The 9,412-nt window shown below is 45.4% G+C and overlaps 2 non-coding genes across 2 annotated transcripts; both read right to left on the bottom strand.

Moving 5' to 3' along the window:
* Positions 1-770: 770 nt before the first annotated feature.
* Positions 771-865, bottom strand: trnai-uau (transfer RNA isoleucine (anticodon UAU)). The gene is made up of 2 exons: positions 828-865; positions 771-806 (listed from the first exon to the last, which is right to left on the bottom strand). It is a non-coding gene; the product is annotated as a tRNA-Ile (tRNA).
* A 5,809-nt stretch (positions 866-6,674) lies between these two features.
* trnai-uau (transfer RNA isoleucine (anticodon UAU)) lies at positions 6,675-6,769 on the bottom strand. Its single transcript has 2 exons — positions 6,732-6,769; positions 6,675-6,710 (listed from the first exon to the last, which is right to left on the bottom strand). It is a non-coding gene; the product is annotated as a tRNA-Ile (tRNA).
* Between the last annotated feature and the right edge of the window lie 2,643 nt (positions 6,770-9,412).

The following is a 9,412-nucleotide window of genomic DNA, read 5'->3' as shown; positions in this document are numbered from 1 at the left end:
AACTTGCCAGCTGTTCAAAAATTGATAGCCTGAGCAGGAACTTGCACCCTGGACCCTCAGATCACTACTTTGCTAAAAAGTCTGATGTTCTACAGACTGAGCTTTCCAGGCCACCCGATGTTTATTCTTCCACCATGCAGATTCATGGTTGGTCTCTGAATTTTCCCTTGAGGACGTCGATATGGGGTCCATTTTGCAAAATTCTCAGTAACGTTTTGAGGAGAATCCTTGTTTGTGTTGAACCTGATGTGAGAAACATGGAGAGGAAACTCGTGAGTTTACAATTCTCCATGTTTCTGCCAAATGTCCTGTCATTCGTTCGCACTAATTAAAAAAACACTTTGCCCAATGCCTCAAAAGCTGAACTTGTCCCACACGGGAGCAGGAAAAGTTCTCCCGACCTGTCAAAGGATCAACAACTGAAAGCGGAATAATTCCACCCGTTACTCAGTGACACCGGGCAATACATTAACCTTCCGAATTTTCCTACACGACATTTCAAACAGAAGAATGTCTGTTTCACGAAAAGAAGAATTGTGTGTTCGGATCATTAAATTTATAGATCTCGTGCCGCCTCCTTTGCCTTTTCATTTTGACGCCAATCGCCCCTCTCCCGCCTATTAACAATTGAACTCACATCTGCAATTGTAATACGGCCGGCCAGAGAACCCTCAGTGCCCACAGGAGAACACGAAGAAGGAGATGCTTCATGGAACACACCAGCTGAATCTTGAACTCGGGTGGAAATGTTCAGAAGCAAAAAGTAAAACTGCTCCAGGTGAAGCTCGAATTCACAACCTCGGCATTGCTCGAGCCGGATACTGTTATATAAGTACCGCGCGCTGACCGATTGCGCTACTGGAGCCCCACGTCGGTAAGTCGCGCAGCAAACAGCCTCATTTGCGGCCGTTGAGACTGTCTGTTCTTCCAGTCTGTTTCCAATTGAACACATGCAGCAAACTGCCGTTCGGCCATTGGTGATTCATTGGTCGAATTCTCGCCTGCCTCACAGGAAGCTGGGGTTCGATTACCGCCCAATGCAGGAACATTTTCATTCGGTATTCATGAAATCGAGTGAATTGGGATAAATTCATATTCAGCTTCAATCTGCACAACATCTTGAGACTTCTTTTTTCTCCACGTGTGTTGCGTTGACGAAACCTCGTTATTCTGTCCTCGAGAGCTGAAACAGGCTCCAGAATTAACGGTCTTGCCTTCAGCTGCCTGGGCCAAATTCTCTGGAATACCCGATTTAAACCGTCTCTCTCCTCCTTTATGACGCTCATTACAACCGACCTTTTTCACTAAGTTTTAGTTCACCTGTTCGAATATCTCCTTTTGTGGATCTGTGTCAAATGTTATCTGATTCCGCTCCTGTGAAGCGTCTTGGGACAATTTATTGTGTTAAAGGCCCGATATAAATGTGAGTTGTTATTAATTGTAAGGTCTCCCACCATTTAAAGAAGTAAGGATATGACAGTAAGCTTGGTAACTCCGAAGCGTCTATTGCTGCACCCGATTCACCGTTTCCATCAGCAGCCCAGATGCAAGCTCTCGAGAGGATGTTTATGGTGAGACTGAGGGTAAATCACAGGGTGAAGCACCGAGCACCAGTGAGCAGGAGGAGCTGGAAATAATTATGATAATTACTATGACACACAAACTTTGAACAGCCTATAGGTTAAAGAATGACCCAATATAAAACCAATCGCCAGTTCCAGAGTCGATGTACTCGGGTCGTGATTTGCACACTGTTCTGACTCACTTGGTACCAGACGCGCTGCCGTCAACAGTAAAGAGTTGGAGCCGGATCCAGAAGAGTGAAATCAGGACCGACCTCTGCGGAGTACCCAGAGTTCGGGAGGCCGAGTAAGAGCAGCAGCCAGAGCGGTTTCTAAACCAGCCGCTGATGCCTGAGTGAAGCGAGTCCCATTCCGAGCCGTTTCTGCCAGCCGCCTGCCGGGCCTCGTCGCACGGAAGGGGACCGATACACGACTAACTCCCACACACAGGTTTCAGTCAGGAAGGCTGTCTCCAGTATTGGCTCAGTTCGTCGAGCGATCTAAAACGCGGTGTTTAGTTCACGATTTCTTCTGTAGATGTGGGTTTAAATTGCACTTAGAACATTGTCATTTTTATTCACTGACGGAGTTATTTCTGTGCATTCGGCTGGAGGTCCTATTTCCTGCCCAGTGAGATTTGCCCCTTCAAGAAAATCAACCCGTCCTCCATCCACGGCAGGTTTTGACGTCCATCGGTTTATGATAAAACCGAGCTTCAAACTAAAACATACAATACATACACACACAGCGAGTCATCCAATTTTAACGGAGAGAAGAGACAAGTTTAATTTAGGCCCTGTTGATTTAAACATTAAATAAACAAACGGTTTGGAAGCAGCAAAGGAAGTGACAGAACTTTGAAAAGTGACCTTGCTAACTTACCCTCCTACCAACAAAATCTGCTCAATAACTACTCTTCGCCCATTTTTTCACGAACCTCTCCTTCCTTTCGTCAGTCTGAGGCTGTGATGGACTCGGGGAACAAAAAGGTCCCTTCCGCCATTTGGTCCTTTGCTCCCCGCACAAGCACAGTCTTTCCAACAAACCCGGATGTACCAATGCGCCCCTCCCTCCAGCAGGCTGTGATCAACAAAGAAAAATTGTTGAAAGTTTGTGTGAAAGTCCATTTTCTAATATATGTGAGAATGTGCACTGTTAATGTATCCACGGAAATCTTCAGCTCATTTCTCAACATCTCCCGCTATCTCGCAAAGAATCACAAGCTGACGGATTTATTCAGACTCAGCCCGTGGATGGAGATTTAAATGGGAGAGTCTCAAATGACAGACGAGCATTTGGTTCAAATGCCAGACGAGCCCCCTCTGTGTCACAATTTTGGATAAAAATCGCCAATTGGTTTCTCACATCGTGTCAGCGTTCCCGATGGCAGAATTGACTTATATTCAGAGCATGTTTGAGAACCAAAGGACAGAATGCAAAGTGTTCATCGACGCAACATCCGGGCAGCACAGACAACGTCTCAAAATGGTGTGTGGATTGAATCTGAGTTTGAATTGATCCCAATTCAGGCAATCTCATGGGTGCTTAATGCAAAAAGTTTCCACAATGGCTGGGAAACGAAACCTACTGAATTGCAAAGAAAGCGAGATTTCTCCCACTTAACCCTCAATGTTCAAACGGCAGCAGGTTACATATATCGCTTTGGAAACCTGTCTGAAAGAATTTGCAGTCTGCCAGATCGCCTGTGATAACCGTATGCATTCTGATGCACAACCGTGTAGAAATGGCTGAATGGTTAAGGCTTTAGACTTATAATTTAATCGACTTTTCCAAGGCATGTTCAGTGTTTGGGTTCAAGCGAAATAATCGTCTTTCCAACTCTCGGAAAGATTCTCCGCAACGCGGGCACTTTCAGTTGGGAATCCAACGATCTCTTGCAAGATTTCAAAATACATGAAGGAATTGTTCCCAGCTCCATCTTAAATTTTGCTGATTTGTTGACAATTACACTCTTTTTTCCTGTACTTTAATCTCTCTATCTCTCCCTGTCTCAGTCTCTTGACTCTTTGTATTTTCCCCTGATGGACCTCTCAGGCTTCCTTGAACGACCAAGGCTGATCGAACCTGCAAAACCAACAGAGAAGGGTAAAGAAAGACTTAGACGGTAGGAAAAGCTAAAGTGCATCCCAGCTGAATTCGGAGCGGATGTCTCCACATTTATCTCTCTTCCCCCTCACAGTGAAAAAGTAGCAATTTTATTATATTTATGGTTCAGTGTATAACCTGCGGATGCCGAGACAGATGACAATGTCGCTTTAGAGCAGTAAATTCTGCAAAGTTTTACTTGATAATACAAGTCGTTCATTCAAAACGAATGTGGTAAAGAGAGCCTAATATTGGTGACTTGAAATAGTTGGTGCTCAACTTGACATTGCTGAACATCGGAATAGAAAACGAGATTGGATGAACAGAAGAGATTGAAAGGCTGGCTGTTCGGCTGTGGGTGGCTGCGAATTGTACACTAGTTGCACGGCCTTGTTCCTGGCGGCTGTTTGGTCTTGGGGTATAATTATCGCTTACGGATGTTTCACTGATTGTTTGTGCGAGAGGTCTCCGGGTTTAAATCCCAATCCAGTACGGCTGTGTCGCAACTTACGGTGAAAATTCACTCATTTGCTTCTCACATTTTTTCAGCGATACAGAAGGCAGGATTAACTGAATTCCAAAGCAAGTTTCAGCTCCAGAGGACAAAATACTGAGGTTTCCTCAACACAACACACGTGGAGAAAAGAATATGTCCCAAGATGGTGTGCAGATTGAAGCTGATTGTGAATTTATCCCAATTCACGCGATGTCATGAATGCGGAATGAAAATGCTCCTGCATTGGGCGGTAATCAAACCTCTGCTTCCTGTGTGACAGGCAAGAATTTGACCACGAAAACACCAATGGCCGAACGGCAGTTGGCTGCATGTTTCCACTTGGAAACCTGTCAGAAAGAATAGACAATCTCACAGGACGAAAATGAGGGTGTTTGATGTGAAAAACAATCGCATGCAGCTCTCGTGGCGCAATTGGTAAGCTGCGCGGGACTTATTTAACAGTATCAGGCCCGAGGTTGTGAGTTCAACTCTCACGTGGCGCAGTTTTACCTTTTGCTTCTGAACACTTCCACCCGAGTTCAAGACACGGCTGGTCTGTTCCATGAAGCATCTCCTTCTTCGTGTTCTCATGTGGGCACTTCTGTTCCTCTGGCCCGCCGTATTGCAATAGCAGGTGTGAATTTATTTGTTAATAGGCGGGAGAGGGAGCGATTGGCGACAGCATGAAATGGCAAAGGAGGCGCCACCAGATCCTTAAATCTAAATAACCGAACACACAATTCTTCTTTTCGTGAAACAGACATTCTTCTGTTTGAAGTGCCGTTTCGGAAAATTCGGAAGGTTAATGTGTTGCCCGGTGTCACTGAGTAACGGGTGGAATTATTCCGTTTTCAGTTGTTGATCCGCTGACAGGTCGAGAGACCTTTTCCAGCTCCCGTGTGGGACAAGTTTAGATTTTGAGCAACTGGGTAAAGTGTTTTTTATAATTGGTGCAAACGAATGACAAGACATTTGGCACAAACAGGAAGAATTGTAAACTCACGAGTTACCTCTCCATGTTTCTCACATCAGATTCAAAACAAACAAAGATTTTCCTTCAGACATGACTGAGAATTTTGTCAAACGGACCCTCACTCGAGTTCGACGTCCACAAGCGATAATTTAGAGACCGACCATGAATCTTTATGATGGAGTGTTACAAAACCGTGAACATGGATAACTCAGTCCGTAAAGCATCAGCTCAGCAAAGTCGTGATCTGAGGGTCCAGAGTTCATAATCCTTGTTTCAGGCTGTTAAATTAAAAACAGCTGGCAAGTTCTTGTCGTCCAGCGGAGGAACAACTGCGGGAGAGACGATGTGTGTCAATATGTTGACTTTAGGTGAGCATTCTCAGAAAAGGACTTTGTTCTTCTCTGATCAACATTTTTACCAGAAACATTCGGACTGTCGATGATCATTTCGGAAGACCACTGATTGCCCGTTCACACCACCCGTCCCTTGTTTGTACAGAGATTGCTTAGTGTTTAAACTGCTTCAAAGTGAGTCTCTTCCATCGTTATCTGGAAATATTTGGATTGGTGCATTTATCTGTAGCTTGTTAATTGGATGGTTAACACGGAGTTTAGTTGGGCTGATCTGATTTCTTTGCTCGAGTAAATTGGATACTTTTTAACCCCCACCCAGTCCTTGCAGACACTTCCAGCATTATCTACGTGGGCGGTGGAATGCAGAGACATTTAGCGCTACAAATCAATCCGTGCCGCCTCTTACCGAAACTCGGGAACAATGTTCACCATTTCAGCCTCTCAGATGCCGATGTCGCCAATTTCATCTTGTGCAGCAAGAACCCCTGGTGATTTTACAGTCACTCAAGTTCGCTTCACTTTCCCCAAAGTTTACTCTGAGAGAAAAATGAAGGAAAAGTGAGTGTTTCGTCATTGTTGTCGAAGCAAAATCGCTGCTTTCATTCCTTCCACAGTTGATCTTCCTGCGGGTTATGAACCTTCTGCACTCCACTATTTTTATCACATGATCAGGAAGTGAAACAAGTTGAATTTGAAAGTGGGAGCAACAAACTGGATTAAGCGGATAGGCGGGGAGGGATATTGCAAAACAAACAGCCAAGCAACCAGGAGGGTGTCAGCTGTTACATAAGAACATAATAAATAGGAGCCGGAGTAGGCCTGACGGCCCCTCGAGCCTGTTTCGCCATTCATGGCTGATCTTCGACCTCGACTCCATTTTCCCGCCCGATCCCCATTTTCCGACACGGCACTTCAAACAGAAGAATGCCTGTTTCACGAAAAGACGAATTGTGTGTTCGGTTTTTTAGATTTTCAGGTCTCGTGGCGCCTCCTTTGCCATTTCATGCTGTCGCCAATCGCTCCTTCTCCCGCCTGTGAACAACGAAACTCACACCTGCTATTGCAATACGGCCGACCAGAGGAACCAAAGTGCCCACATGAGAACACGAAGAAGGAGATGTTTTTGGAACAGACCAGCTGGACCTTGAACTCCGGTGGAAATATTCAGATACAAAAGGTTCACCTGCTCCAGGTGAGGCTCGAACTCACAACCTCGGCATTGCTCGAGCTTGATACTGTTATATAAGTACCGCGCGCTAACCGATTGCGCCACTAGAGCTGGATGGTTGTTTGCTTTTCATCAAACAACCTCAATTTCGGTCTGTAAGATTGTATGTTCTTTCAGACAGGTTTCCAAGTGGACACATGCAGCCAACTGCCGCTCGGGCATTGATGTTTTCGTGGTCGAATTCTTGCCTGCCACACAGAAATCTGGGGTTTGATGACCGCCCAAGAGCATTTTCATTCTGCATTAATGACAATGTGTGAAATGGGATAAATTCATATTCAGCTTCAATCTTCACAACATCATGAGACATTTTCTTTTTTCCAGGTGTGTTGCACACACGTCACCTCGGCTTCTGCAAGGAAAGAATGAGACGTTTGGAACATTCTTCTTCAGACGGTAATTGATGCTAACTCACTTGTGATTGTTAAATCTGGTATTAATAGATTTCTGTGAACCAATGTTATTGCGGGATATGAGGCGAAGACGGATATATGGAGCTCGGTCACAGCTCCACCATGATCTCATTGAATGGTGGAACAGGCTCGACGGGCGAAATGCCGCTGCCACTTGCTGCCTCCTGATATGCGCCACTTTCACCTGCAAGAAAGCGGGACGTGTGTCTGTGTGATGGCTGATAGCTGCCAGTGTGTGTGACCTGTGAGTTGTTGGTGGGCGGCTTGCAACAGTGATAACGTGTGAGGGTGAGAGGAAGTCTCTGGTTTGAAGAGTTGAGTACTGATGGAAAGAGTTTGTTGGTATCTGGGTGATGGGGATGTCGTGCGTGGTGCAATTGGTAGGTGACTTCATTTGAGAGTTGACCTCACTCACCTTGACCACTAATGTCAAAGCATTGAACTTCCTCCTGCACTGCATCGAAGTCCATGCTACTGTGCGCCTGGCAATGACTTCGTCCCCCGCTGCCTCCCGCTGCCTTTTGGATATATGTCTGGAGGGCCTCTTGCCCACCCCCAACCCCCAACCTCTGCAAATATGGGATGTCCCTCCTTCTGCCCACCTCTTGCAACAAGGTCTCTCAGCATCAGCAGAGGAGCTTGGTGCATGCACTCTCCAGGCTTGGTACCAACTGAGATCGACAGATTGGTGAGGACTGGCGTGCAGATTGGAGGATGTGGGATTTAGTTGTGCACAACCTTTCTTCAATGTGTTAACATAACTCATCAGCGTGTGAACAGAAGGATGGAACCTGCAGCTGTGTTTTACATGTGTGATGTCTCATCTCAGTTCAGACTCCGTGCAGACAGTAGACTGTTATTTTCAGCTAATAACAGGTACCAGCGACCGTTGACAGATTTCGAAGAAACATCCTCCCTTTAAGAGATTGAGCTCCCCTGGTGGTGGAAAGCGCATATTGCATTGATCCCACGTGCAAGGCCCGGAATGGAACGCTGAATGCAGGTGCGTCTTCGGGACAGTCGAATCTTGCGTCCTGCCTGCGCCTGGGTCATTGGGCGCGGGGAAACAGCGCATCACGCTACCTGCGCCGAAATAAGGCCTTTATCCAATTTCCCCCCAAAATTTCCTGCATACGCCTGTAGACAGGATTCCAATATGGTACCTGGCACATGGGGCAACAGGAAAAAGGATTGCATTTTGATAGCGCCCTTCACCACCTCAGACGTCCCAAAGCGCTTTACAGACATGCAGGAAACGAGGCACCCAATTTGCGCCCAGCAAGATCCCAAACACAGCGATTTGATAATGAGCAGATAATGTGTTGTAGTGATGTAGCTGAAGGGATAAACATTGAACAGTTCTCCAGGGAGAATTAATCACCTTTAAAGACGGAGACAAGGTGATTGTATCAGTTCGAGTTTTGACCTTTGTAATGTTTTTCTTTCCTTATTTTTATCTTCTTCAGATTCCAACTGATCAGAAAACTGACAACTGAACTCTCACAGAATTTTCGATAAATCTGTCACTCAAAATAAACAATGTTATAAATAAAGAAATAAACCGGATTGAGACGGTTCACTTCACTGAAACGTCGAATTCCTATTAAACCGGCGCGCGGAGTCACAACAGCTCATCGCTGATCTGCACCTCAACTCCATTTAGCGAAATAGAAACTGGAAAACTCATTTTTCGAGACGAATTTGCTAATTTCCTGAAAATGAAGATCACGAAACCAGCAAAATATTCCCTCCTCTGATTAAACACACAGCAAGGGAATTTGTCGAATATAAAGCAAGAAACCCGCGATTGTATTTTTACACGGATAGAACACCGTGCTCAATATTAACACTAACACTGAGCGCCAGGTCTGGATCTGACCCGTTTACCCCGTGGTGCGGGACCCCGTCCGCTCTTATATTTACCAATAAAAAGAAAATCAGAAAATAATAATCTCACCCAGCAGAATTGGAGATTGTTCGTATTTTACAGGACGGGATGAGGCCACTCGGCCCGTCGGGGTTGGATAGTAAATTCTGTTCACATTCTCCGCTCGGTGTTGTTCTCCGTGTACATTTTTAGTTTACCGATTTGTCTTTTATTTTATTTCCCCTCTCTCTATTTTGCAGACTGAGTGCGAAAGAGATTCGCTTTGGAGGCAAAACATTTTGATCAATGATTTGTTTATTCTGATTGTAGGTTTCTTGGAGACCCAGTGGAAGTTCAGTTGTCATTTCCTGATGATTCCGAAACATCAGAGCCAACTTGCTGCAAGAGAGAAAA

The sequence above is a fragment of the Heptranchias perlo genome, chromosome X (genome assembly GCF_035084215.1).
Source record: "Heptranchias perlo isolate sHepPer1 chromosome X, sHepPer1.hap1, whole genome shotgun sequence".
NCBI classification, from domain to species: domain Eukaryota; kingdom Metazoa; phylum Chordata; class Chondrichthyes; order Hexanchiformes; family Hexanchidae; genus Heptranchias; species Heptranchias perlo.
This window is presented reverse-complemented; position numbering and strand designations above follow the sequence as displayed.